This window comes from Salmo salar, chromosome ssa05 (assembly GCF_905237065.1).
Source record: "Salmo salar chromosome ssa05, Ssal_v3.1, whole genome shotgun sequence".
Classification (NCBI taxonomy): domain Eukaryota; kingdom Metazoa; phylum Chordata; class Actinopteri; order Salmoniformes; family Salmonidae; genus Salmo; species Salmo salar.
In genome coordinates, this window is record NC_059446.1 from 54,579,739 (window position 1) to 54,607,437 (window position 27,699).

Sequence of the window (27,699 nt, forward strand, 5' to 3'; positions counted from 1 at the left end):
ACAAGTACATTAGTGTCTAGTTTGAGAAACAGACGCCTCACAAGTCCTCAACTGGTAGCTTTGCTAAATATTACCCGCAAAACACCAGTCTCAACGTCAACAGTGAAGAAGCGACTCTGGGACGCTGGCCTTCTAGGCAGAGTTGAAAAGAAAAAGACATATCTCTGTCCAGTATCTGCGTTATTTTGCCCATCTTAGTCTTTTCTTTTTATTGGCCAGTCTGAGATGTGGCTTTTTCTTTGCAACTGCCTAGAAGGCCAGCATTCCGGAGTTGCCTCTTCACTGTTGACATTGAGACTGGTGTTTTGTGGACAAAGTAGGCCTATGTAGATATTCCATAAAAAATCTGCCGTTTCCATCTACAATAGTCATTTACAACAATAACAATGTCTGGACTGTATTTCTGATCAATTTGATGTTATTTTAATGGACAAAAAATACATTTCTAAGTGACCCCAAACTTTTGAACGGTACTGTATATTTTTTTAGTGTAGCCCGATCCCAAACCTTAATGCCTGTACTTCACCCTAGAGTTGTTTCTGTCTTAACTCTATCCCAAACCACCATTTTAAACTTCATATTCATTATCTCCAGCACCACCCCAACATCAACATGTGAAAATGGCACTTTTCTGTTTTGTAATAAAAAACATAGAGGAAGATAAGTGTTTCCAATGACATCATCAATCAATTAGTAGACAATTCCTACTCATAACTGGCTAAAATGAGAAGATGCACACCGATGATCTCATTGGAAACACTTATCTTCCTTTATTTATTCTACTACAAAACATTGAAACGTGTCATTTTCACATTAGTTGATGTTGGGGTGGTGCTGGAGATGATGAATATGAAATTGAACATTTTGGAAATGTTCCTTTAACTCTTAACTCAACCCAGTTGGACTTCGTGCCTTAACTTAACTGTAGAGTTGTTTGCTGTGAGCCTAAATCATCTGGAACTGATGCGGGACCTGTGTGCCTAAATACAGGACGTCAGGAGATTAAGTCAGTTTACTAGTCAAAAATAGATGTTTATCCAAGGACATCAAGAAATGACGTGAGACTGTGATATCTTGTTGGGCATACGCATACACATGCATGCACACCACGTGCACTCAAACACACTGAAACGCACTTGAACGTGTGCACACACACATACACACACACACACACACACACACACACACACACACACACACACACACACACACACACACACACACACAAACTCTCTCTTCCCATCGTTCTCACATCAACACACATATAATTATAGTATAATAGCTTTCACTCTGATTGCTTCATCCTTTATTTAAAATCAACTACAAACCCCATGACTCAGTTGATATTTTTGGACTTTAGACTTTCAACTCTAACATAACCACAGCAGCCCAATAGATATTCTTGTGGGTGACAACAGACTCTGTGTGGTACTGTCTGCGGAATAGGTATATTGTTTTCCACTGTGCTTGTGATCATGGCAATCTGGCAGCGGGCTCAGGGAGGGTGAGCTAATTCAGATCTAATGAGAACGCGGCCTGGCGGATTGAGAAGTGTATCGGCGCAGTAATGTGAGGAGATGGGGACCCCCGCGTTACCATGAGGATTAGGACTTTTCGCTGCTGGCTGTGGTGGATGGGCCTGGTGCAAGCAGCCCTCCCCTCCAGACCTGGGTTCAAATCCTCTTCGAAATCTTTCAAATTCTTTGAGCATTTGCTTGAGCAGATGGATGGGGTTTGTCTTTTTGCGACTATTCCATTGGTTGATCGTGCCAGGCAAGCTCAATCAAGCCCAACTCGCTCAGTCAAGTATTTGAAATGATTTCAAATAGTATTTGAACCCAGATTTGCCTGCCTCCCCTTTGTTCCTTCTCTATCTCCCGTCTCTCCAAAATGATTCCCCGGTGGATGTATGGGCTCTCACCCTCTTCCCGACACGCCCGCCCAGGGAGTAATTGATTCTGCAAAGGCCCCGGCGGTGGAGGCTCCTGGTCTTTGTGCCGCTGCCGGCATACGTGTGCCACTGATGCATGGGAGAATTACACCAGGATTGACGGATTAGGTAGCCGCAGTTAGCCACATTGATGAATCATTGGTGTTGCTGGTGTAGGTGGTGGGGAAGTGTGTGTGATGGAGAGGTGTGTGTGTGTGTGTATGACTGATGTGTGTTGGATCACAGCTCCTCGCAGAGAGACTTTAAAGGTCTGATGATAATCTGCATGGGTATGTAGAGCAGAGCCAGTGGTGTGGGCAGGGGGGCATGGGGGTGGCCTGTTTGTGTGTGTATGTTCATGCATGTGTGTGTGTGTATATGTTCATACACTATGTCCGTGCGTGCGTGTGTGTGTGACTGATGTGTGTTGGATCACAGCTCCTCGCAGAGAGACTTTAAAGGTCTGATGATAATCTGCATGGGTATGTAGAGCAGAGCCAGTGGTGTGGGCAGGGGGGCATGGGGGTGGCACTGCATTGATATTCAAAACGGCCTGGAAATTCAAACCCTTGTGCGAAAGATCAAGGACTCTCATAGCTTTAACACAATCACTTTACTGTGTAGATGGTTCTCTTATGGGTCTCTCATAAATAAAGGAATAGAGTGGCACTTCATACCACAATCCTTTAATTATTAAGATAGAACTACCAAGGTTATCTCGGCGTTCACAGAAAACACTTCAGGAAGACTATGGAGGACATTTGAATTTTGCCAGCACAGTAGATAGGGCAACAGCATTCAGTGGCATACAGAGTTAAAGATCAAGAACATACACTACATTTAGGAGAAACTAATTTTAGGGAAACATGGTCATCAAGAAGGATACTAGACATACAGTACAGTATATGGCAATCAAACCCATTTACGATTGGATAATGATTGTTATCGAGTATCTTCTATAGTGACAAAGGTCCATGGTTATTTTAGAGCGCACATAAAGAAGAAAGCCACAGGTGATAAGAGATCCATCTTGATGTGCTAGGAATACAGGAAGTAAATTATCGTTACCACAACACCCATATACATACACAACGGACCGTGTTGTAAAAAACAAACACGTTACACAAGGAACAATTCCCCCCTCATTTATTTAACTGAAGGACCATAATATGTTTTCCCAGAGTGCATTAGTCGTGTGGACAGGCAAGGAAGGCAAGACGTCTTTGGTGCTACCACAGTTGGGGGGCCGATGAGGTTTCCCCCGTTTGTAACTCAGACAGGAGGGATGAGGGGCTGGGGCTGGTGAGGGGGGAGGGTTATAATTTTTAAGTCAAGAGGTAAAGAATGACCCATATCAACTGTGTAACATACATTAAATCTTCCATCTTCCCCTGCATTACAGTGGAGAGCGTTAGGAGGTGAGAGGAACAGTGAGGGGAAGGAATGAAGAGAGGGAGGGGAGGGGGGGAAGAAAGGGAGGGGGGCTTTAGTTTCCCCCTTATCGATTGCATTTTTTTTTATTCGGGCATAACAACTATAACTTCCCCCAAATTTAATTCACCGGGTAAACTGATATAAAACTAACCTTGTTATATTTATTGACAGGACATAAAAATAAATATTAGAGGCATGTGGCGGGAGGGATGGGGGGAAGGTTCCGATCCATTGATTTGCAAAAAATAATAAAATACCATAGAAGTCATCTAACAAAACACACCCCTTACATCTTTTCCCCTCATCCCCTCCTCTCCTTAGCATATTAGGTGAGGAATAATGTGAAAAAATGCTTAGCACACGGGAACGATGGTGGTGTGCAGACGTGGGAGTGGGTCCCCCGGGGGGTGCGGTGGAGCCCCAATCCCATAAATCCCGGCTCAGGCGCAAACAATCAATTTTAGATTTTAATTATTTACCATGGCCCTGCACGGACAGAGGCATTCATTCTCCCCCTCTGTCTGGGATAAAAAAGAAAAAATTAGGAGATTAATATTTGGCGCAGTGTGCAGAAAAAAATACAATGAAAAAAGACCCCCTGAAAAATTGTATTAGCTTTTGCTGGGCCTGCGTGACGGCCAAGGTTAGCGATAGCCAAACGGACCAATCAATAACTTCATAAATTCTCCCTGACCCCCTCCTCTGGCCCACCGCCGCACCCCTGCTGTTTTAGTTGGGGGTTCTCCTCCGTGCCCAGCAACATTAAACCTGTGCAGGGGAGAAAACTGGAAAACTGTTTACCTCAGCACTTTCCCCACACCGCTCTGTAAGTTTTCGGACTCCGCCCTCACCTGCATTCAGATATTTCATCTGTAAACTTAATTACCAAAGCCGGAGCAATATTGCTGAGGTATCCTGTGTCAACCTCTCATTCACAGGGATTTAGCATAATAGAAAGCGGCTTGCAATAAACAGGAGCAGGAAATACTCAGCACAACGATTTCCCAGCCAGGCCACAAATCACCTTTAATAAGTAAACCAAATAAACCTGTGAGTTCTGTATGTAACACCTAGAGTGTGATTTCATGCACAGACAGACTTTTTACTAAATCAAATGAGATTCAAACAGCATTCAATCATATTCAAATAACAGGAAGTGGCCACACACAGAATTGTAGATACTGTATCCCAACCTGTCTGCATTTATGCACCTTATACATGGCTTAGGCATGTGTGCATGTGTGCATTTGCTTGTGTGTATGTCAGGGGTTGGAACCAAAAGTATTTTCCAATTGTTTCTGTCTGAACAGAACCAACACTTTTTTTTTGTTTCGTTCCGCTGTTCCCATCAGCAAAATAAAGTTCTGAATCAGTTTGACTGCCAAAAGGTTCCTTTCTGTCCCTTTTTTAACCTGTGAAATTAAATGTTTTTACATTTAGCTCATTAAATGACTTCACAAATCAGTGCGGTTATAGTTAGCTGTTCACATGCGTAATGGACAGACAGGTGTAGCCTATGGCTACGGGTGGGGAGAGAGCGAGAGAGGGTGGAGGAGGAGGCTTGAAGAGCTGGGCATCTTGTTATGACATGCTTTATCTGAATTAAGTCCACAGATTTATACCTAGGAGGAGTAGCTTCTATGGAGGAACTTTGAATGTCCTATGATCTAGCTAGCTAGCAAGCTTGAGCTAGATAGCTAACAAGTTTGTGTGTGCAGAGCGGCACCAAAATTGAAAACACGTCTTCCATTTTTATAGTTAATAAATCCAACGTGGAACGTGATAACTACGCATGTAGTATCCTTAACGAGCTTTGAAAAAGTGAATCCATTATTCTCTAGCTAATTAAAAATCTGTCTCCCTATCTTTTCAATCAAGCTTGGGCAGGTAGCCTAAACATGTACACGCACAGGCAAAAATGTTCAGCTTCCAGGCAGACACTGGAATAAGGCTTGCATAGGTGCTTTGTTGGCTTCCTGTTGAAGCTCGCATCCGCTACAAGACCATGGTGCTTGCCTACGGAGCTGTGAGGGGAACGGCACCTCCATACCTTCAGGCTCTGATCAGGCCCTACACCCAAACAAGGGCACTGCGTTCATCCACCTCTGGCCTGCTCGCCTCCCTACCTCTGAGGAAGCACAGTTCCCGCTCAGCCCAGTCAAAACTGTTCGCTGCTCTGGCACCCCAATGGTGGAACAAGCTCCCTCACGACGCCAGGACAGCGGAGTCAATCACCACCTTCTGGAGACACCTGAAACCCCACCTCTTTAAGGAATACCTAGGATAGGATAAAGTAATCCTTCTACCCCCCCCTTAAAAGATTTAGATGCACTATTGTAAAGTGGCTGTTCCACTGGATATCATAAGGTGAATCCACCAATTTGTAAGTCGCTCGTCTGCTATATGACGTAAATGTAATGTAAATGTTGTGTTTCATTGTGCGACTAAAAATGCCTGGAACGTCATATAAAGCTATTAACCGGTTCCCATGCTTTTAAAATAATGGTTATGTTCCGGAACAGTATAGATCACTTTTGCTCCAAGTTCTGTTTCTGTTCCTTGAAATGTTTTGCTATTTTCAGTTCAGTTCTGAACTGATTCCAACCCCTGCTGTGTGTGTGTGTGCAGACACGGGGACGTGCACAGATCATGCAACCGCAGTCACAGACTTGTTGAGGAATTATTACAAGAAGAAGGGAAAGCAGCAATCTGATGATTCAAATATTTAGCAAAACAATATTGAACTGGAATAAATGCTGCAATTTTTAACAAAGACTAACTCAATTCCAGTCCAAATAAAAGACTGTAACAAAAACTGTAGCCTACCAACCTTACCATTTGTTCCCAATCTCATGTATCTCAGCGGTTTTATAACTTTTAGACCTGCGACTCCAAAAAATGAGTGGTACAAAACTTGCAACCCCCACGAACGCACAAGCACGTGTGAGCACACGTGAAAATGCTTGCACAATAGCTGTGCAAATGTAGTGGCCATTACAGCCATAAACTATGATGCAAGATAGGCTACAGAAATAAACTGCGTTTTACACATACATTTGGAGCTGAAAGTCATTCATGTTAGCAGCCAGTATCAACTAGTGATATATCATGTCACTTCTCTGGAGACCAGAGCAAGCTAAATCATACGACCTACTTACAGCGGAGAATGTAGGATCGATGGAAAGCATTTTTGTCGGCACCGCGCCATCCCTTTGGAGGGCAGCCTGTCTACAGAGTGCTCATTGCCTGTAGAGTAGCCTTGTTCTTCCTCACAAATATCATAATAAATTAGCTGATCCTCAACACAGGGGCTCCACAAGGGTTTGTGCTCAGCCCCCTCCTGTATTCCCTGTTCACCCATGACTGCGTGGCCATGCACACCTCCAAGTCAATCATCAAGTTTGCAGACGACACAACAGTAGTAGGCCTGATTACCAACAATGACGAGACAGCCTACAGGGAGGAGGTGAGGGCCCTTGCAGAGTGATGCCAGAAAAATGACTTCTCCCTCAAAGTCAACAAAATGAAGGAGCTGATCGTGGACTTCAGGAGACAGTAGAGGGAGCACGCTCCTATCCACATTGATGGGACCGCAGTGGAGAATGTAGAAGCTTAAAGTTCCTCGGTGTACACATCACTGACGATCTGAAATGTTCCACCTATACAGACAGTGTGGTGAAGAAGGCAGTGCCTCTTCAACCTCAGGAGGCTGAAGAAATTTGGCTTGGCCCCTAAGACCCTCACAAACTTTTGCAGATGCACAATTGAGAGCAACCTGTCGGGCTGTATCACCGCCTGGTACGGCAACTGCACTGCCCGCAACTGCAGGGCTCTCCAGAGTGTTGTGTGGTCTGCCCAACACATCATTGAGGGCACACTTCCTGCCCTCCAGGACATCTACAGCACCCGATGTCACAGGAAGGCCAAAAAGATCATCAAGGACATCAACCACCCGAGCCACGGCCTGTTCACCCCGTTATCATCCAGAAGGCGAGGTCAGTACAAGTGCAGTAAATATGGGACCGAGAGACTGAAAAACAGATACTATTTCAAGGCCATCAGACTGTTAAAAAGCCATCACTAGCCGGCTACCACCCGGTTACTCAACCCTGCACCTTAGAGGCTGCTGCTCTGTGTACATAGACATGAAATCACTGGTCACTTTAATAATGGAACACTAGTCACTTGAATAATGTTTACATACTGCTTTTCCCATTTCATATATATATATATATACACTGCTCAAAAAACTTAAGGGAACACTAAAATAACACATCCTAGATCTGAATGAATGAAATAATCTTATTAAATACTTTTATCTTTACATAGTTGAATGTGCTGACAACAAAATCACACAAAAATAATCAATGGAAATCCAATTTATCAACCCATGGAGGTCTGGATTTGGAGTCACACTCAAAATTAAAGTGGAAAACCACACTACAGGCTGATCCAACTTTGATGTAATGTCCTTAAAACAAGTCAAAATGAGGCTCAGTAGTGTGTATGGCCTCCACGTGCCTGTATGACCTCCCTACAACGCCTGGGCATGCTCCTGATGAGGTGGCGGATGGTCTCCTGAGGGATCTCCTCCCAGACCTGGACTAAAGCATCCGCCAACTCCTGGACAGTCTGTGGTGCAACGTGGCGTTGGTGGATGGAGCGAGACATGATGTCCCAGATGTGCTCAATTGGATTCAGGTCTGGGGAACGGGCAGGCCAGTCCATAGCATCAATGCCTTCCTCTTGCAGGAACTTCTGACACACTCCAGCCACATGAGGTCTAGCATTGTCTTGCATTAGGAGGAACCCAGGGCCAACCGCACCAGCATATGGTCTCACAAGGGGTCTGGGGATCTCATCTCGGTACCTAATGGCAGTCATGCTACCTCTGGCGAGCACATGGAGGGCTGCGCGGCCCCCCAAAGAAATGCCACCCCACACCATGACTAACCCACCGCCAAACCGGTCATGCTGGAGGATGTTGCAGGCAGCAGAAAGGTTCTCCACGGCGTCTCCAGACTGTCACGTCTGTCACATGTGCTCAGTGTGAACCTGCTTTCATCTGTGAAGAGCACAGGGCGCCAGTGGCAAATTTGCCAATCTTGGTGTTCTCTGGCAAATGCCAAACGTCCTGCACGGTGTTGGGCTGTAAGCACAACCCCCACCTGTGGACGTCGGGCCCTCATACCACCCTCATGGAGTCTGTTTCTGACCGTTTGAGCAGACACATGCACATTTGTGGCCTGCTGGAGGTCATTTTGCAGGGCTCTGGCAGTGCTCCTCCTGCTCCTCCTTGCACAAAGGCGGAGGTAGCGGTCCTGCTGCTGGGTTGTTGCCCTCCTACGGCCTCCTCCACGTCTCCTGATGTACTGGCCTGTCTCCTGGTAGCGCCTCCATGCTCTGGACACTACGCTGACAGACACAGCAAACCTTCTTGCCACAGCTCGCATTGATGTGCCATCCTGGATGAGCTGCACTACCTGAGCCACTTGTGTGGGTTGTAGACTCTGTCTCATGCTACCACTAGAGTGAAAGCACCGCCAGCATTCAAAAGTGACCAAAACATCAGCCAGGAAGCATAGGAACTGAGAAGTGGTCTGTGGTTACCACCTGCAGAACCACTCCTTTATTGGGGGTGTCTTGCTAATTGCCTATAATTTCCACCTGTTGTCTATTCCATTTGCACAACAGCATGTGAAATTTATTGTCAATCAGTGTTGCTTCCTAAGTGGACAGTTTGATTTCACAGAAGTGTGATTTACTTGGAGTTACATTGTGTTGTTTAAGTGTTCCCTTTATTTCTTTGAGCAGTATATATATATATATATATATATATATTGTATTCTATTCTACTGTATTTTAATCAATGTCACTCTGACATTGCTTGTCCTAATATTGACATATTTCTTAATTCCATTCTTTTACTTTTAGATGTGTGTGTATTGTTGTGAATTGTTAGATACTATTGCATCGTTGGAGCTAGGAACACAAGCATTTCGCTACACCCGCAATAACATCTGCTAAATATGTGTATGTGACCAATACAATTTGATTTGATAAGGGCACTTTGGAGACGGGAAAGGCTAAAGCCCTATCTGTGCCTGTGCCTGTGCTTACGTATTTGTGTGTGTGTGTAACTACAGAGCCACTCTAGAGGGATGGAGATGACCTAACCATCATCACTTAACAAATACTAATTAAAGCGGTCATAACTTACAGCCCTGCTACATCCCACACCAACTCACTACAACACCCCAACACAGCAACACTCTAGTGTCACACTCTTTCACTATGATGTATCCAACAGTACGATCTGCAGGCAGGTCTAATGTTCTCCATAAATTTCAGCCGCTGGGCTTTAGCGGGCCCTCTGGAGTGAAAGCTTTAACACTGATCAATGGGGGATATAACCAGTGGGATAGGAGAGGCTGAGATGACTTCATTCTAGCCATCATACACCATGCATCTGCACTGGTGGAGGGAGGGCCAGGGCAGATACTTGCTGCAGAGAGAGAAAGAGGATAATACAGTGAACACTCGGGACTGTGTAAGCTTGTCTGAAAAGCCTTCCAAAAACATGTTCGGGACGGTTAGAGTTTTTAGTGAATCACTCGAATCACTTGGAAACACAGGCGATAACTCTCTGGATGTCTCTCTGTTGAAATATTTTGGAGAAAGGAGAGCGAGCGGGAGAATAGAAATGGTGAGGGAGATAGAGGGAGGTACAGTAGAGAAAGAGAGAGAGATCTAGCCTGTGGGTGTATGAACAGGAGACAGGTACTGTAAACAGAGAGAGCTACAAAGATACACATAACTGTCAAGGCACTGAAAGAGCAGAAGGAGACAGAGCGAGTGAAGGAAGAGGGGTTGAAGAGAGAGAGAGAGTCAGACCGACAGACTGTGTTTAGTTCAGTGCAGAATGTTGTTATTTATCTGGTGGCTGCTGAACAAATAAGGGACCTCCCATTCTGTGATGGTGTCTGTGGGGGGCTGTCAGATCGAGACACACATCCTGGCTGAGCACCCAGAACTCAGCCACAACGCTCCAGCTGCGCCCTCCCAACACTTTGAATATGCCAGGGAAGTGTGGCTTATAACCAGTCTGAAGATGAGGTCACTATTTATGAAGAGCCTTTTGACTTTTAACACCCACAACATCATTGAAGGTTTAGTGATACTATTTAAGATAAATAAAGCATACTCCTACTTACAACACAAGAATACAATCACTTATAGCTTTTTCTAAGTATCTGCCTCTTAAAAATGGAAATAAATGGAGCAGTTTAACCCAATGACCTTGTTACGATAAATAATACAACTTATTATAATTTTTTTGTTTATGTCTACGTTGCCCACAACATAGCCTACAGACAGACCTCAAGGCTTAGCAACACATAGTTCTAATATTGAACTATTATATTTAAGTGTAAGAGGCAGAGGATCAAATGCTCACAAAAACATTTGCTATCTCCATGCAGAGAAAGATTAAGTCCTGAACTGCAGGATCTACTGCAGCAGCCCATCTTGGAACCAGCCCAGTGGATTAAAGTGGGCCCCTACTGGACCCCTTACCTTTACCTGGGTCAAGAGTTTGACCCCTGCTAGGGGGTGGTTGACCTCTGTGATCCCTGGTTGACCTCTCTTGACCTCTCTTGACTCTGCTTACACCGTGGAGTCCGTGGGGGCTCAGTGGGGCTGGCCTGGCTAGACCTGGACCCTGTGGCCACTGTGCCGTGAATGCCGGGCAGCAGCGGTCAGCCCGTGACAAATGAGGTCAGCACACCGCCGGGAGATTTATGTCCCTCTCAACATGGACAGGCCACAGCTAGAGTTAGCAAGGGGTCTGTCTTTATAAGGTGTACTGGGTGTGGGGGGTGTGAGAGCTAGTGCTGCATTTATTGAGACGTGTGGAAGACACTCATTAAGTGGTGTAGAGAAGGTGTGGGTGTATAGGGAGTGTGAGAGATAACACTGTTGATCTAGAACTGTAAGTAAATTATGAGTTTGTGGGAATTGATCTATTATATGGAAAAGCATGTGGAGTGTGTGTAACGTGAGAGAGTGGATTCAGCCACACAAAGTAAGTTCAAGAGAAAAGAAAAGAGAGAGAGAGAGTGAAAGTGAAAGGATATAGAAGGTAATCATGAAGTATAGGTGGAACTCAGAATTCATGTTTGATACCTGTAATCTACTTTTCTGTTGCTTGCTCGGAAAAACAATCCCACAGTGCTTTGCTCAAGGTCAAACAGTTCCTGGTCCCGAGAACCATGGGAGATAATCACCTAGCTTTGCTAATCTTGCTACACGCTGACACTCGTAGCACACAACGAACCAAATGAACGATTGTCGCCCAACAAACTACTTCCCTTACTTATTCATTCTTTCTCAAGCTCCCAAAACATATAAATAAATAACTACACACACATCAATCTATCTCTATCTCTCTTTCCTCTTCTCCCTCTTTTAAAGCAATGCTGTGGGCTTTTACCGAAGTGGCGCCGGGGAACCGGTATCATTTATAACGGGATGGCAAACGCTAATGCAGCCATGGCTCTGTTCAATGTTTTATTCATTCTGTTTTATTATTAGGGCCCCACTTAAAAAGGTGAGCTCTCTCTCTCCTCTCCTCTGGCCGAAACCACTGCTGCTAGGGCGGCACAGCTAGCTTTATCTATCACCCTGACAAGAGCTGCTTACAAAATGGCACCCTATTCCCTATATTGTGCGCTATGGACCCTATGGGCCCTGGTAAAAATAGTGCACTGTATAGGGGATAGGGTGCCATTTGGGACACGGACAAGACCGTCTTCCCCAGGAAGTATTTCAGAAAACTTCAAACAGCCCGAGCTATTGATTTCTCCCTCTTCTCCTCTTTCACCTGGGCACAAGCATACATCTTCTGCTGACTAGAAAGACAAAGAGAAAGCGAGAGAGAAAGAGAGACAGAGAAAGAGGGAGGGGAAGTTAAGGAGAGAGAGGTAAAGAGAGTAAGAGAGATAAAAGAAGAGAGAAGTCTAGGCCTCTGCATAACAATGTGGGTGACCTCATGTGATCCGCTGTTCATTTTGTCTCTATGTTGAGAAGAAACCTGTAACTGTCAGGTCTTGCAGTAGACAGTAGTCAGTCAGTGTAATAGATTGTGGTAGTAGTCGCAGTGGGGCTGCACACGTGCTAATTATTACTTTGGAACAAACCCTTGTGTATTTTAGATGTATCATAGATTGAAAAGGGAAGAAGCAATAGTTGATTCAATCATTCAAGAATGATTCAATACATGTATATGTTAATTGGATTGTTTGCTAAGATGAAAAGAGACACACAAATTAACATTCTTAGCAGAAATGTAACACTTTGGACAAAAGAAAGTGGATCTTGACTTGACTCAAGGAACAACCCTGGACAAGCTAAAGTCAACTCCAACACAAGGTGAAGCATGATGAAGTCACAATAAATAAAAACTTGACTTAATAACACAACCACTGTCACGTTTGTTGTATGAAGGAGTGGACCAAGGCGCAGCGTGTGTATCATTCCACATTTTATTATAACTGTGAAACTATGCAAGACATACAAATAAACTACTAAACAAAATAACAAACTGTGACAAAGTGGTGAAACATACACTACCTCAAAATAATCTCCCACAAAACCTAGTGGGAAAAACAACAACTTTAAATATGATCCCCAATTAGAGACAACGATAACCAGCTGCCTCTAATTGGGAATCATACAAAAAAAAACAACATAGAAAAAAGAAACTAGAACCAACATAGAAATACATAAACTAGACAAAACCTCCAACATAGAAAAAAGAAACTAGAACCAACATAGAAATACATAAACTAGACAAAACCCCCAACATAGAGAAAAGAAACTAGAACCAACATAAATAAATAAACCAGACAAAACCCCCTGTCACGTCCTGACCTACTCGAAAATAAAAGCTTTCTATGGTCAGGACGTGACAACCACAGCTTTCTATTCAGACATTCTAAGACTGTTTTAAGCAATTTTAAGAACTAATCTGTGCCACCTATTTCTCTAGCGGGAGAGGAAAACATTGTAGTTATGACTGTACTAAAATAATGGAGTCTTTTATGTTGCTAAATAAGAGACTTGTCAGAGCTGTACGCTTTTTGTCCTGATTTCAAACACTGCGTTGAGACACCAAATGAAACCAAAGGAAGAAAACACGTATTATTATTCCCTCTCATCAACAACCCTAAGCCATTACAGGGGACACAACACAACAATGATTTAAGGTCTTTTGATGAAAACGATTTATTACCTTCACCCCTTTGTTGGAGAGAAAGATGCCGTATTGATATAAGAGGTGATATGATTTAATGGGAGCCTAATGATTTCCCCCAAGTGGGTTAATGAGGAACGGTGGAACTATGAACTGTTTGAAAGCACAGCCACATTTAAAAATAGTTTTAGAGCCCTGCTCAAACTCGCTTAAAGAGGAGTAAAGCAAATAAATACTTGAGCAGATGAGCAAGTAATTAAGCAAATAAATTGGTAAGCCCAGACCCAAGGGGGAGGGATAAAGGGGATAAAGTCGATGTGATCAGTGGGAATTCTGGTGGTGAATCGCGAACTGTCTTTGATGGACACTTCTGAGAGCCAATGGGATTTGGGCTGTCGAAAGTCTCTTTACTCTTGTTAATGTAGGTTTGTTACATTACATGAAGGCTTGATCATGAAGGTGCTAGCACAGTTGACAAAGTAGCTATCTTGTGCTTGCAGTTTACCGACAGATGATATAACGGAGATGTATGTGTTATTCTAGACAGTGTTGTGATAGCGTCACTCTTGACGAAGCATGAGGCAAGGTATGCCGTGGACAAAGTTGCTCTCAACCTGGTTGTCATGGCCTGCTGACAGTTTTGCAGATCCCCATGAGGTGGAGAAACTCAGGCGCCCTGGGAGATGGAGAAAGAGAGGTTTAGACACAGGTCATTAGTTGACGCATTATTCTTGTATCAAACTGGGAGGCATACTGTGTGAGAAACCTCATTCTAACTGTTCCACCCCATGCTAACTGTTCCCCATGCCATTTACTATGACTTCTCACAGCAACGTTACATTTGAAGGCCTACAAGGTGCGCAATACTGTTTGAGTGACGGGACAAATACTCCCTTAGATCATAATTTGTATTTGAGATAATTTGTATTTGAGATAATTCACTTTGATGTCAGAATCATCTTTCCCAGTCCATTCTGACTCAGTAGAGTAAGGCTGTCGTAACTCACGGAGCAGTGACACGTTTGTCACTCGTCTCTTCTCCAGTGTCTTTTATTGCTTCAAGGTATTTCTGTATTCCCCGACGGAGCTTCGCTTTGTGCTAAGCAGCGCAGCCAACGCGTTAGCTGGAGGTGAGGCAGAGCAACAGATTATCTTTATTTCTGTCATGTTAGCATGTTAGCGTTGACATTCTCCCCCACCTCCACCCTTAACGCTCTACTAGCCTCCGGCCATCTCACCTTACCGAGGCAGGTTGTTTTCTTTTCCTCCCCTTTGTAGATGCGGGGCTAGCGTCTTTCGTTCTCTTTCATTCGCATTCTCACTTTGGACAGAGAGAGGAAGTGAACCTGAGTGTTTACCAGAGCACCGTGTTTGTCACACCTGGTGTTGTGCACCCTGACAGGAGCATAAATTAGCGCCCTCACAGGCACCCAAGGGCCCCATGGTGAGTATCATCAGTATGGGGCGTGAAGGGGGGCGTGAAGTATGGGGCGTGAAGCAAGCTGCAACCCTGATTGTCGGAGGCCAAATGTTAGGGAGGAGACGTAACCTGCTGCAGCTGTTACAGGCTTAGACACCCCCATCACCTTACACACGTATGCACACACACACACACACACACACACACACACACACACACACACACACACACACACACACACACACACACACACACACACACACACACACACACACACACACACACACACACACACACATATGCATGCATGCAAAGTTGCAAACGCACACAGACACAGACACACACTAACCATTTCCCTTAACTTCTATCACGCTCTTTCCTAAACGTTTCAACTCTTCTCCCCTCCTCACCTCTGCTCAGCTTCCTCCCTAACAAACATACATTAACCAGGAATTACAACAGAACAAACATGCAGACAAAAATAGATGCGCGAAGACAAAGGAAGAGAGAGGATAAGATGTGGAACAGACACAACGGACACACATAATACCAAACAAACAGGCTCCAATTAATATTTAATTAGAATTGAAATATTCATATGTTATTGCCGGAGTGAGACCTTTTATTGGTCCTCAGAGAGGGGTGGGAGGTGGGACAGCGGGCTGAATTGGGCTCCTAAAATGTCACCCTAATGTGATGAACAACGGGACAGAAGAAAACGACTCCCATTAGTGTACAGAAGTAGTGCTCTAATATTGTGCACTAATAGAGAGTGCAGGTTGACTACTTAGGCCTACTTTAATTTGTCTTTACCTGTGGAGAGACTAAATATTTAATCTTCAGCTACATCACAATCTTTTGAGATGGTATTGTCAGAAGCAATTTCAAAAGGGATTGTCACTCTTGGATGCAAATGACACAATTGTATGAGCACAAGTGTAGGAGTGTGTGTTTTTGTTGGTGTGTGAATGTGTGTTTTGTGTGTGTGTGTGTGTGTGTGTGTGTGTGTGTGTGTACAGATGTAGGATCTTAATCTGATTACTCTTTTGTTGCTGAGAATTGTCCTGCACCGCAGGAAATGTAAATGAGCTTTGTGATTTCTATAAATTCACTGAAAACCCACACTAACACACAGTTATATTAATATAAAGTTTTAAGTTAAATATTTAGCTTTTGTCTGAAGCTGAAAAAGACAGGAAATTCAAAAGCTAATTTCACCTATGCACTAACAAGGCTTTTCAGCATACACAGCTTTGACACCAGTACAGTAGATCAAGCTTTACTGATCTACTGTACTTCAAAAACAACAAGATGTACTCACATAGCATGGGTTGATTAGGATTCAAACCGTCTTTCAAACAGCCGAATACATACTCTTAGAGTAATTTTACCCCATTAATATACTTGGAAATGTAAACATGTTTTTTTCCATTTAAGACATGATCCCATTCCACCCATTTTAAAAATGTTAAGGTGCAATTTGGCATCTGGGAATCTGTTCAGTGGTCATATTACTAATATGTATGCCTTGGTTCTTAAAGGGGCAATCTGAAGTTCAAACAACGAAGTGGATACCCCACCACTGTATTGGTAAAAAGCTGAGGAATTTGCAGTGGAGAACTGTAACCACAATCACATTTATCAATAGAGCTATGCATACAAAATGAAAATGTTAACCATATTTAAAGGCCATACCGTGGTTGTTTACAATTACATTATTTACAAACAATGAAGTATAACAAGCATTTTTGTGGAGTACGACAATTGGACTAAGCTCATGAGGCATTTATAATATACTCTAAGTCATGTTGTTCAAGAATCAATGGGTGTGTGTAAATAAATGTAAAGTAAAAAAAAAAAACATGTAGCAATTGCAGATTTGACCCTTTAAATAATATACCTTATAAATGTTTTAAGAGCACAACTGTCTTACCCTATCATAACCCAAAATCTTGGGTTGCATTGCTCAATAGTTTATAGCAGGAACATAAAACATGTATAGCTTCGAAACATGTTCTAAAGCTGTCAACTTCCTTGTCCATTTCCCATCTGAGTAGGCATATGTATTAGACTGGGTCACATGTAGGGTTACTGTGGTCACGTCAATGTCCTGTGCTTTTCTGCTTCTGACAAACCCTGTTTGTATAGTCCTGCTATTCAACATTGACAACATCAATTTAGATGCAGAAATGTAACTGTTTCCTGAATCCTACTGAATCCAAAGACAATTCATAAAGACCGTGATAAAACAAATCACAGGTGGTAACAAATGCTTGTGTTCTGAAATTTTCTAACTTTAAGTCCTGGACTACAAATCATTACCAAGTACATTAAAGTGGTAAACCTAATCTAAGAGTATGTGTTAGGCTGTTTGCGGGAAGGGTTGAATCCTAATCAACCATCCAACGTGAGTACATCTGTTGTTAACCTGTTAGGGCTAGGGGCAGTATTTGCACGGCTGGATAAAAAAAATGTACCCGATTTAATCGGGTTACTAATCCTACCCAGTAACTAGAATATGCATATACTTATTATATATGGATAGAAAACACTCTAAAGTTTCTAAAACTGTTTGAATGGTGTCTGTGAGTATAACAGAACTCATTTGGCAGGCAAAACCCTGAGACATTTTCTGACAGGAAGTGGATACCTGATGTGTTGTATTACCTTTAAACCTATGCCATTGAAAAACACAGGGGTTGAGGAATATTTTGGCACTTCCTATTGCTTCCACTAGATGTCACCAGCCTTTACAAAGTGTTTTGAGTCTTCTGGAGGGAGATCTGACCGAACAAGAGCCATGGAACGATGATGGCCCATTAGACACCTGGCGCGCGAGTTCATGTTGGGTACCCTCGTTCCAATACGTTATAAAAGAGTATGCATTCGTCCACCTTGAATATTATTCATGTTCTGGTTAAAAAGGCCCTAATGATTTATGCTATACAACGTTTGACATGTTTGAACGAACGTAAATATATTTTTTCCCCTCGTTCATGAAGTGAAGTCCGGCGGGCTTAGATCATGTGCTAACAAGACGGAGATTTTTGGACATAAATGATGAGCTTTTTTGAACAAAACTCCATTCGTTATGGACCTGTGATACCTGGAAGTGACATCTGATGAAGAGAATCAAAGGTAATGGATTATTTACATAGTATTTTCGATTTTAGATCTCCCCAACATGACGACTAGTCTGTATCGCAACGCGTATTTTTCTGGGCGCAGTGCTCAGATTATTGCAAAGTGTGATTTCCCAGTAAGGTTATTTTTAAATCTGGCAAGTTGATTGCGTTCAAGAGATGTAAATCTATAATTCTTTAAATGACAATATAATATTTTACCAATGTTTTCTAATTTTAATTATTTAATTTGCGATGCTGACTTGACTGCCGGTTATTGGAGGGAAACGATTTCCTCAACATCAATGCCATAGTAAAACGCTGTTTTTGGATATAAATATGAACTTGATAGAACTAAAAATGCATGCATTGTCTAACATAATGTCCTAGGAGTGTCATCTGATGGAGATTGTAAAAGGTTAGTGCATCATTTTAGCTGGTTTTATGGTTTTGGTGACCCTGTCTTTGAATTGACAAAACATTACACACAACTCTTGTAAATGTACTGTCCTAACATACTCTAAATTTATGCTTTCGCCGTAAAACCTTTTTGAAATCGTAAAACGTGGTTAGATTAAGGAGATGTTTATCTTTCAAAGGGTGTAAAATAGTTGTATGTTTGAAAAATTTGAATTTTGACATTTATTTGGATTCAAATTTGCCGCTCTTGAAATGCACCTGCTGTTGATGGAGTGCACCACGGGGGGGACGCCTGCGTCCCACCTAGCCCATAGAGGTTAAAGTACAGTAGATCAATCAAGCTATAGTACTCTAGCAGGTGTCAAAGCTGGGTATGCTTAAAATCCTTATTAGTGCATAGGTTACATTAGCTTTTGAATTCCTGTCTTTTTGGCTTCTGACAAAAGCATAGTTTACATTTTTTCCCTGGAAGGTGTGATAACAGGGACAACAGTGCGATGGTGACACCCATTATACTGCGATACTGTTCACTCATGACCGCACGGCCAGGCACGACTCCAACACCATCATTAAATTTGCTGATGACACAACAGTAGTAAGCCTGATCACCTACAACGATGAGACAGCCGATAGGCAGGAGGTCAGAGACCTGACCATGTGGTGCAAGGACAACAACCTCTCCCTCAACGTGATCAAGTCAAAGGAGAGGATTGTGGATTACAGGAAAAGGAGGACCGAGCATGCCCCAATTCTCATCGACAGGGCTGTACTGGAGCAGGTTGAGAGCTTCAAGTTCCTTGGCGTCCACATCACAAACAAACTGACATGGTCCAAGCACACCAAGACAGACGTGAAGAGGGCCTGACAAAACCTATTCCCCCTCAGGAGACTGAAAATATTTGGCATGGGTCCTCAGATCCTCAAAAGGTTTTACAGCTGCACCATCGAGAGCATCCTGACGAGTTGCATCACTGCCTGGTATGGCAACTGCTCGGCCAGTACGTTACCGGGGCCAAGCTTCCTGCCATCCAGGACCTCTATACCAGGTGGTGTTAGACGAAGGCCCTAAAAACTGTCAAAGACTCCAGCCACCCTAGTCATAGACTGTTCTCTCTGCTACCGGTAAGCGGTACCGGAGCGCCAAGTCTAGGACCAAGAGGCTCCTAAATAGCTTATACCCTCAAGCCATAAGACTCTTGAACAGCTAATCAAATGGCTACCCAGCCTCGCTTCAAGTCCTTAGGAAACTATGCAGTAATTTGTTTTTAAATGTATTATTTCTTACATTGTTAGCCCAGAAAATCTTAAGTGTTATTACATACAGCCGGGAAAAACTATTGGATATAAGAGTGACATCAACTTACCAACATTATGACCAGGAATATGACTTTCCCGAAGCGGATCCTTTGTTCGGACCTCCACCCTGGACATTGGAGCTAATCCCAGAGGCCGACCCAAAACAACGTTGTCGCCACAGGAGAGGCAGATGGAGCGGCCTCCTGGTCAGACTTAGAAGGCGAGCACACCATCCACTGCTTCCGAGCATATTACTCGCCAATGTCCAGTCTCAAGACAAGGTGGACGAAATTAGGGCACGAGTTGTTCCAGAAAGACATCAGAGATTGTAACATTCTCTGTTTCACGGAAACATGGCTCACTCGGGATATCGGTGCAGCCACCGGGTATCTTCATGCGTCGTGCCAACAGAAACAAACATCTTTCTGTAAAAAAGAAGGGTGGGGGTGTATGCCTCATGATCAACGACTCATGGTGTAATCATAACAACATACAGCAACTCAAATCCTTTTGTTCACCTGACCTAGAATTCCTTACAATCAAATGCCGACGGCATTATTTCCCTAGAGAATTCTCTTAGATTATAGTCACAGCCGTGTATATCCACCCCAAGTAGATACCTCGACGGCCCTGAAAGAACTTCACTGGACTCTATGTAAACTGGAAACCATATATCCTGAGGCTGCATTTATTGTAGCTGGGAATTTTAACAAAGCTAATTTGAGAACAAGGCTACCTAAATACTACCAGCACATTGATTGTAGTTCCTGCTTGAGAAAAACACTGGACCACTGCCACTCTAAATTCTGTGATGCATACAAGGCCCTTCCCCGCCCTCCCTTTGGCAAATCTCACCATGACTCCATTTTGTTGCTCCCCTCCTATAGGCAGAAACTAAAACAGGTCTTAGGTCTATCCAATGCTGGTCTGACCAATCAGATTCCACGCTTCAAGATTGCTTCGATCACGTGGACTGGGATATGTTCCGGGTAGCCTCAGACAATAACAATCGCCATCACACTGCACACTGCCCTATCCCATCTGGACAAGAGGAATACCTATGTAAGAATGCTGTTCATTGACTACAGCTCAGCATTCAATACCATAGTACCCTCCAAACTCAACATTAAGCTTGAGAACCTGGGTCTTGACCCCACCCTGTGCAACTGGGTCCTGGATTTTCTGATGGGCTGCCCCCAGTTGGTGAAGGTAGGAAACAACATCTCCATCCCGCTGATCCTCAACACTGGGGCTCCACAAGGGTGCGTTCTCAGCCCTCTCCTGTACTCCTTGTCCACCCATGACTGCGTGGCCATGCACACCTCCAACTCAATCATCAAGTTTGCAGATGACCCTACAGTGGTAGGCTTGATTACCAACAACGACGAGACAGCCTACAGGGAGGAGGTGAGGGCCCTTGGAGTGTGGTGTCAGGAATATAACCTCTCACTCAACATAAACAAAACAAAGGAGATGATCGTGGACATCAGCAAGCAACAGACGGAGCACCCCCCTATCCACATAGACGGGACAGTAGTGGAGGTGGGAAGTTTTAAGTTCCTCGGCGTACACGTCACGGACAAACTGAAATGGTCCACCCACATAGACAGCGGGGTGAAGAAGACGCAACAGCGCCTCTTCAACCTCAGGAGGCAGTATAGATTTTGCTTGTCACCTAAAACCGTCAAAAACGTTGATAGATGAACAATCGAGAGAATCTTGTCAGGCTGTATCACCGCCTGGTACGGCAACTGCACCGCCCTCAAACACAAGGCTCTCCAAAAGTTAGTGCTGTCTGCACAACACATCAGCGGGGGTAAACTACCTCTCCTCCAGGACACCTACAGCACCCAATGTCACAGGAAGGCCAATAAGATCATCAAGGACAACAACCACCTGAGCCACTGCCTGTTCACCCTGCTATCATCCAGAAGGTGAGGTCAGTACAGGTGCATCAAAGCTGGGACCGAGAGACTGAAAAACTTCTATCTCAAGGCCATCAGACTGTTAAACAGCCATCACTAACATAGAGCGGCTGCTGCCAACATACAGACTCAAATCACTGGCCACTTTAATAAATGGATTTAACCTGTTGGGGCTAGGGGGCAGTATTTGCACGGCCGGATAAAAAACGTACCTGATTTAAACTGGTTACTACTCTTGCCCAGAAACGAGAATATGCATATAATTAGTAGATTTGGATAGAAAACACTCTAAAGTTTCTAAAACTGTTTGAATGGTGTCTGTGAGTATAACAGAACTCATATGGCAGGCCAAAACCTGAGAAGATTCCATGCAGGAAGTGCCCTGTCTGACAATTTGTTGTCCTTCAGTTGCATCTCTATCGAAAATACAGCATCTCTGCTGTAACGTGACATTTTCTAAGGCTTCCATTGGCTCTCAGAAGGCGCCAGAAAGTGTAATGGGGTGTCTGCAGTCTCTGGGCGAAGTACAGCAGCTCTGTTTGTGAGTGGTCAGCCTGGGAACAGTGAGACTGAGAAGCGCGTTCATGAGAATTCTCCATTTCTTTCTTTCAGCCTTTGAATGAATACAACGTCGCCCAGTTGGAATATTATCGCTATTTTACAAGAAAAATAGCATAAAAATCTATTTTAAACAGCGTTTGACATGCTTCGAAGTACGGTAATGGAATATTTTGAAATGTTTTGTCACGAAATGCACTCGCGCGTCACCCTTCGGATAGTGACCTAAACACACAAACAAAACGGAGCTATTTGAATATAACTATGGATTATTTGGAACCAAAACAATATTTGTTGTTGAAGTAGAAATCCTGGGAGTGCATTCTGACGAAGAACAGCAAAGGTGATCCAATTTTTCTTATAGTAAATCTGAGTTTGGTGAGGGCCAAACTTGGTGGGTGTCAAAATAGCTAGCCGTGATGGCCGGGCTATGTACTCAGAATATTGCAAAATGTGCTTTCGCCGAAAAGCTATTTTAAAATCTGACACGCGATTGCATAAAGGAGTTCTGTATCTATAATTCTTTAAATAATTGTTATGTATTTTGTGAACGTTAATCATGAGTAATTTAGTAAATTCACCGGAAGTTTGCGGTGGGTATGCTAGTTCTGAACATCACATGCTAATGTAAAAAGCTGTTTTTTGATATAAATATGAACTTGATTGAACAAAACATGCATGTATTGTATAACATAATGTCCTAGGAGTGTCATCTGATGAAGACAAAGGTTAGTGCTGCATTTAGCTGTGGTTTGGGTTTTTGTGACATATATGCTTGCTTTGAAAATGGCTGTGTGATTATTTTTGGCAGGGTACTCTCCTGACATAATCTAATGTTTTGCTTTCGCTGTAAAGCCTTTTTGAAATCAGACAATGTGGTTAGATTAACAAGAGTCTTGTCTTTAAAATGGTGTAAAATAGTCATATGTTTGAGAAAATGAAGTTATAGCATTTTTGAGGTATTTGTATTTCGCGCCACGCGATTCCACTGGCTGTTGAATATAGTGGGACACTAACGTCCCACCTCGCCCAGACAGGTTAAAAAGTTATCACTAGTCACTTTAAATAATGCCACTTTAACCTCTCAAGGGGGTGTGAGACAGTAGCGTCCCACCTGGCCAACATCCGGTGAAGTTGCAGAGCGCCAAATTCAAATTCAATTACTATTACTATAAATATTTAACTTTCATGAAGTCACAAGTGTAATACATCAACATAAAATAAAGCTTAACTTGTTGTAATCCAGCCGCCGTGTCAGATTTCAAAAAGGCTTTACGGCGAAAGCAAACCATGCGATTATCTGAGGACAGCGCTCAGCAGACAAAACATTACATACCAGCCAAGTAGACTAGTCACGAAAGTCAGAAATAGCAATAAATGTATCACTTACCTTTGATGATCTTTGTATGGTTGCACTCACAAGACTCCCAGTTACACAATAAATGTTTGTTTTGTTCGATAAAGTCCCTCTTTATATCCAAAAACCTCTATTTTGTTGGCGCGTTTTGTTCAGTAATCCAATGGCTGAAATGCGGTCACAAGAGGCAGACGAAAATTCCAAATAATATCCGTAAAGTTCGTAGAAACATGTCAAACGATGTTTTTCAATCCTCAGGTTGTTTTTAGCCTAAATAATCGATAATTTTTCAACCGGACAATAGCGTCGTCAATATAAAAGAAAAACAACAAAGGCGCACTCTCGGTCGTGCGCAGGAACCAGCTCTGGGGACATCCCATTGATTCAATGTGGTCATTCTCCCTCATTTTTCAGAATAAAAGCCTGAAACAATGTCTAAAGACTGTTCACATCTAGTGGAAGCCATAGGGAACGGAATGTGGGTCCTATTCATTTAAATGGTGGATAGCCTTTCATTGGAAAAACAGCCATTTCAAAATAATGGCACTTCCTGGATGGATTTTCCTTAGGTTTTTGCCTGCCATTTCAGTTCTGTTATACTCACAGACATTATTTTAACAGTTTTAGATACTTTGGAGTGTTTTCTATCAAAATCTACTATTTAATCTACTACTTATATGCAAATCCTAGCTTCTGGGCCTGAGTAGCAGGCAGTTTACTTTGGGCACGCTTTTCATCCGGAGGTGAGAATAGTGCCCCCTACCCTAGTGAGGTTAATAATGTTTACTAATTCTCTATTACTCGTCTCATACGTACAGTATATACTGTATTTTAAACCTTCTATTTCGTCTTGCCTATGCCACACTGCCATCGCGCATCCATATATTTATATGTACATATTCTTATTCCATCCCCTTACATTGTGTGTACTGTATAAGGTAGTCGTTGTGAATTTGTTAGATTACTTGTTAGATATTACTGCACTGTCGGAACAAGAAGCACAAGCATATCGCTACACTCGCATTAACATCTGCTGACCATGTGTATGTGACCAATAACATTTGATTTGATTTGTAATGATAATTCTGTTCATCTTTTTCTGTTTCTCTTGCAACAAAGATTAATTATTAGCCTTTAGCGTGTGTCGTTTCCCTGTAATGAGCTGGCTTTCCTTCATTTTCAATGTAAAAATCTAAACTAGAAGATAGATTTTAATTACAACAACACCTTTCTTGAATATTCAAATGGAAGACACTGGTCATCATTAATCTTTCAGGGATTTGAGTGTCACTGTCAACAACTTTGTAGAATTTCTTCAAGGTCATCGTAAAGGTTGCATATGGCAAATTGCTAATTCCTCGTCCTCCCCTTATTAAGAGAAATCTAGGAAACATATCCCGGTGCCATCTGGTAACTATTTAGGGAATGGAGTTCTCAGCTGACACTTATGAATATGGAGTATACAAGGAGAAAAGACTAGAGGAAAAAGTTATTTTAACATGCATTCGGTCAATCAAAACCTAATTATAGTTGCAACAATAATTAACAGTATTGCACTTTTCATGAAGACTAATTTTGGCTAGCTAATGGCCTAACCACCGATCAAGCAACCTTATGAACTAAATGTTTAAATCTGGTTGCTGCAGGATTATTTTGCTGCGACAATACTGGTCAAATTAAGATCCTACATCTGTATGTGTATACACACAAAATGACAGCAATATGAAGTGGAAGTCCCATGCTGCATCGTTTATTGGCTTTGTAATAAGTGGGGTAATAAAACACAATAGGTTGACACAAGCCTGGCACAGAGAACACACACTCTCCATATCCCTAACTAAAGATTTGTGACTGTCACACTCTTTTCAACCTCTCTATTTCCATCACTTAAAAAAAACTCAGCTGTCAATCCCTGGGTGTGTTAGACACGAACATGTAACTACAGGACTTCAGACAGTGTTTTAAAAGAATGGGTTTGCATTTTACAACAGATATACTGCAATATGAAAATCAAATCACTGGTGTAATTAATTATAAATCAGAAATCAGACTGCGAGTCAAATCATACAGCATAACTATAAACCAATATGTCAGTTTAGGTGACGTAAAAAGCCTATATGTAAGAATTGTTTACATACTCTAGTGAGACTACAGTATGTTCCATACACGAAGAAAGCACATTTGAGACAGAAATACACTATACAGTAGGTCTAAAATGTAAAAACTGTTATACATGTGAACTGAGGACTACTCCAGTAAAACAGTGGTTTCCTTATTGGTAGCTGTAGCTATCACATCTAACAGTGTGTAGCCTTTACTCCCCAGGGTGAGCCCACTGTATGAGGTAAACGCTATAGCTTGCTGTTCATCTCGAAAATCAATTCCCTCTTCCTTTAAGTGGTCAATATTTTCAGTTTCTCGCTGTGGGGCTCGCTGCACGTCGTCCTCTAATTCAATGCGGCAATTAAAGGTAGCGCCATGTCTAATTCTGGCCCTGGGACAGTTGTTTGTTGTTACCACATCCTGGCGAGAGAAAGGGGGAGGGGGGGGGGGGGGGATGCTCTCTCCTCCGACCATCCTCCACCGGACCCCCATCCCCATAGTGTTCCTTCGCTCTTCCCCACAGTCAAGGACGGGAGTAATTGACGTGAAACTTTCAAAAATGAATTTGGCCACGTGCGCCACTTATGGACGGCCGCCTAGCCACCACTCCGCCGGGATCATTTATTACTCAGACCTGATTGGCCCTGACAAAACAATACCCTAAAAACTCACCAAAGTAAATTATGGTCCTGGTAAATGGCCAAGGGGAATGGCTGCTGCCTGCCGTAGCTAGCTCTCTCGCTAGGCTCTGGCGTGTGGCCAGACACAAAACAAAGTAATGCGCTTTTGATATTAATAACGGAGATGATATTGATCTGCCGTGAGACCAGAGCAGAGCAGACACTCGCTGCTTCTCCTGGGGTGGGCCCCGGGTAGGAGGGTTCCTTGAATCACTCCCGCTCCTGCTCTCTTCCTCTCTCCTCTTGCTGAAAGCCACTTTTCCTGAGGGGCCATTTCATTTGAGAGTCTTTAATTATGTGAAATGGATTCCATCGGAAGAGGATGAAAAGGCAGAACAGGATAGAAAGAGAGAGAGAGAGGGGATAAAGAGAAGGACAGACTGTGTAGAGACCTAGAGAGAGTGAGGAGGGAAGGGGTGGTTGCTGTATCTTCCAGCATCAGCGTCCATGCCTGATTCACCACACTGTCAGCGGCTGTGTCCAGTCCTTCCGCTTCCTTTTGTTAGGATGGATTTTTCTTCTTCACTCAATAATGCCATGCTACGTGCGTTTCCTACGCTTACGACAGAAATGCACTGAGAGAGCAGAGAAAGAAAGTGAAGAGAAAGAGGGATTATAAAGGAGAAAGGAGGAAGGACAAAGAGAGAAAGTGAATAAGGGAAGAGGTCAAAGTAACTTTGGATGGGTGCTACAGAAAAAGTTAGCTACGGAAACACACTACCATACGGTGTCCATATTAGGACTTGTCCATATTACACATTTCCATTTGATGTATTCACATTATCTAGCGCTCCCTGTAACATCACTGGATAGAGTTGCAGAAAGGTACTTTATTGGAAAGGAAAAGGAACACCACTATGTTAGCTTATATTTCTTAAAATAAAACAAGATGTCTTGTACAGATCATTATGTGTACTGTAGTACATCATGCTATAGCTACTGTACAAGCTAAGGAGGTAAACTTCACCAGACCAACATGGGTTTGACTGTAGATAATGGCATCAGGAGAGAGTGCAAGAGAAGGAACCATCTGTCCCTTGTTTTAGGCCGATCTGGTACTTACAAAATTCAGACTAACACTGTAGCCCAAATTATTGTGTCCATTTTAGGGACTCAGACACTCAACTTCCATGGATGTGACTGTTCTAATATGGACACAGTGAAATAAATAGACTACTACTGTACACAAATGTTCAGAATGG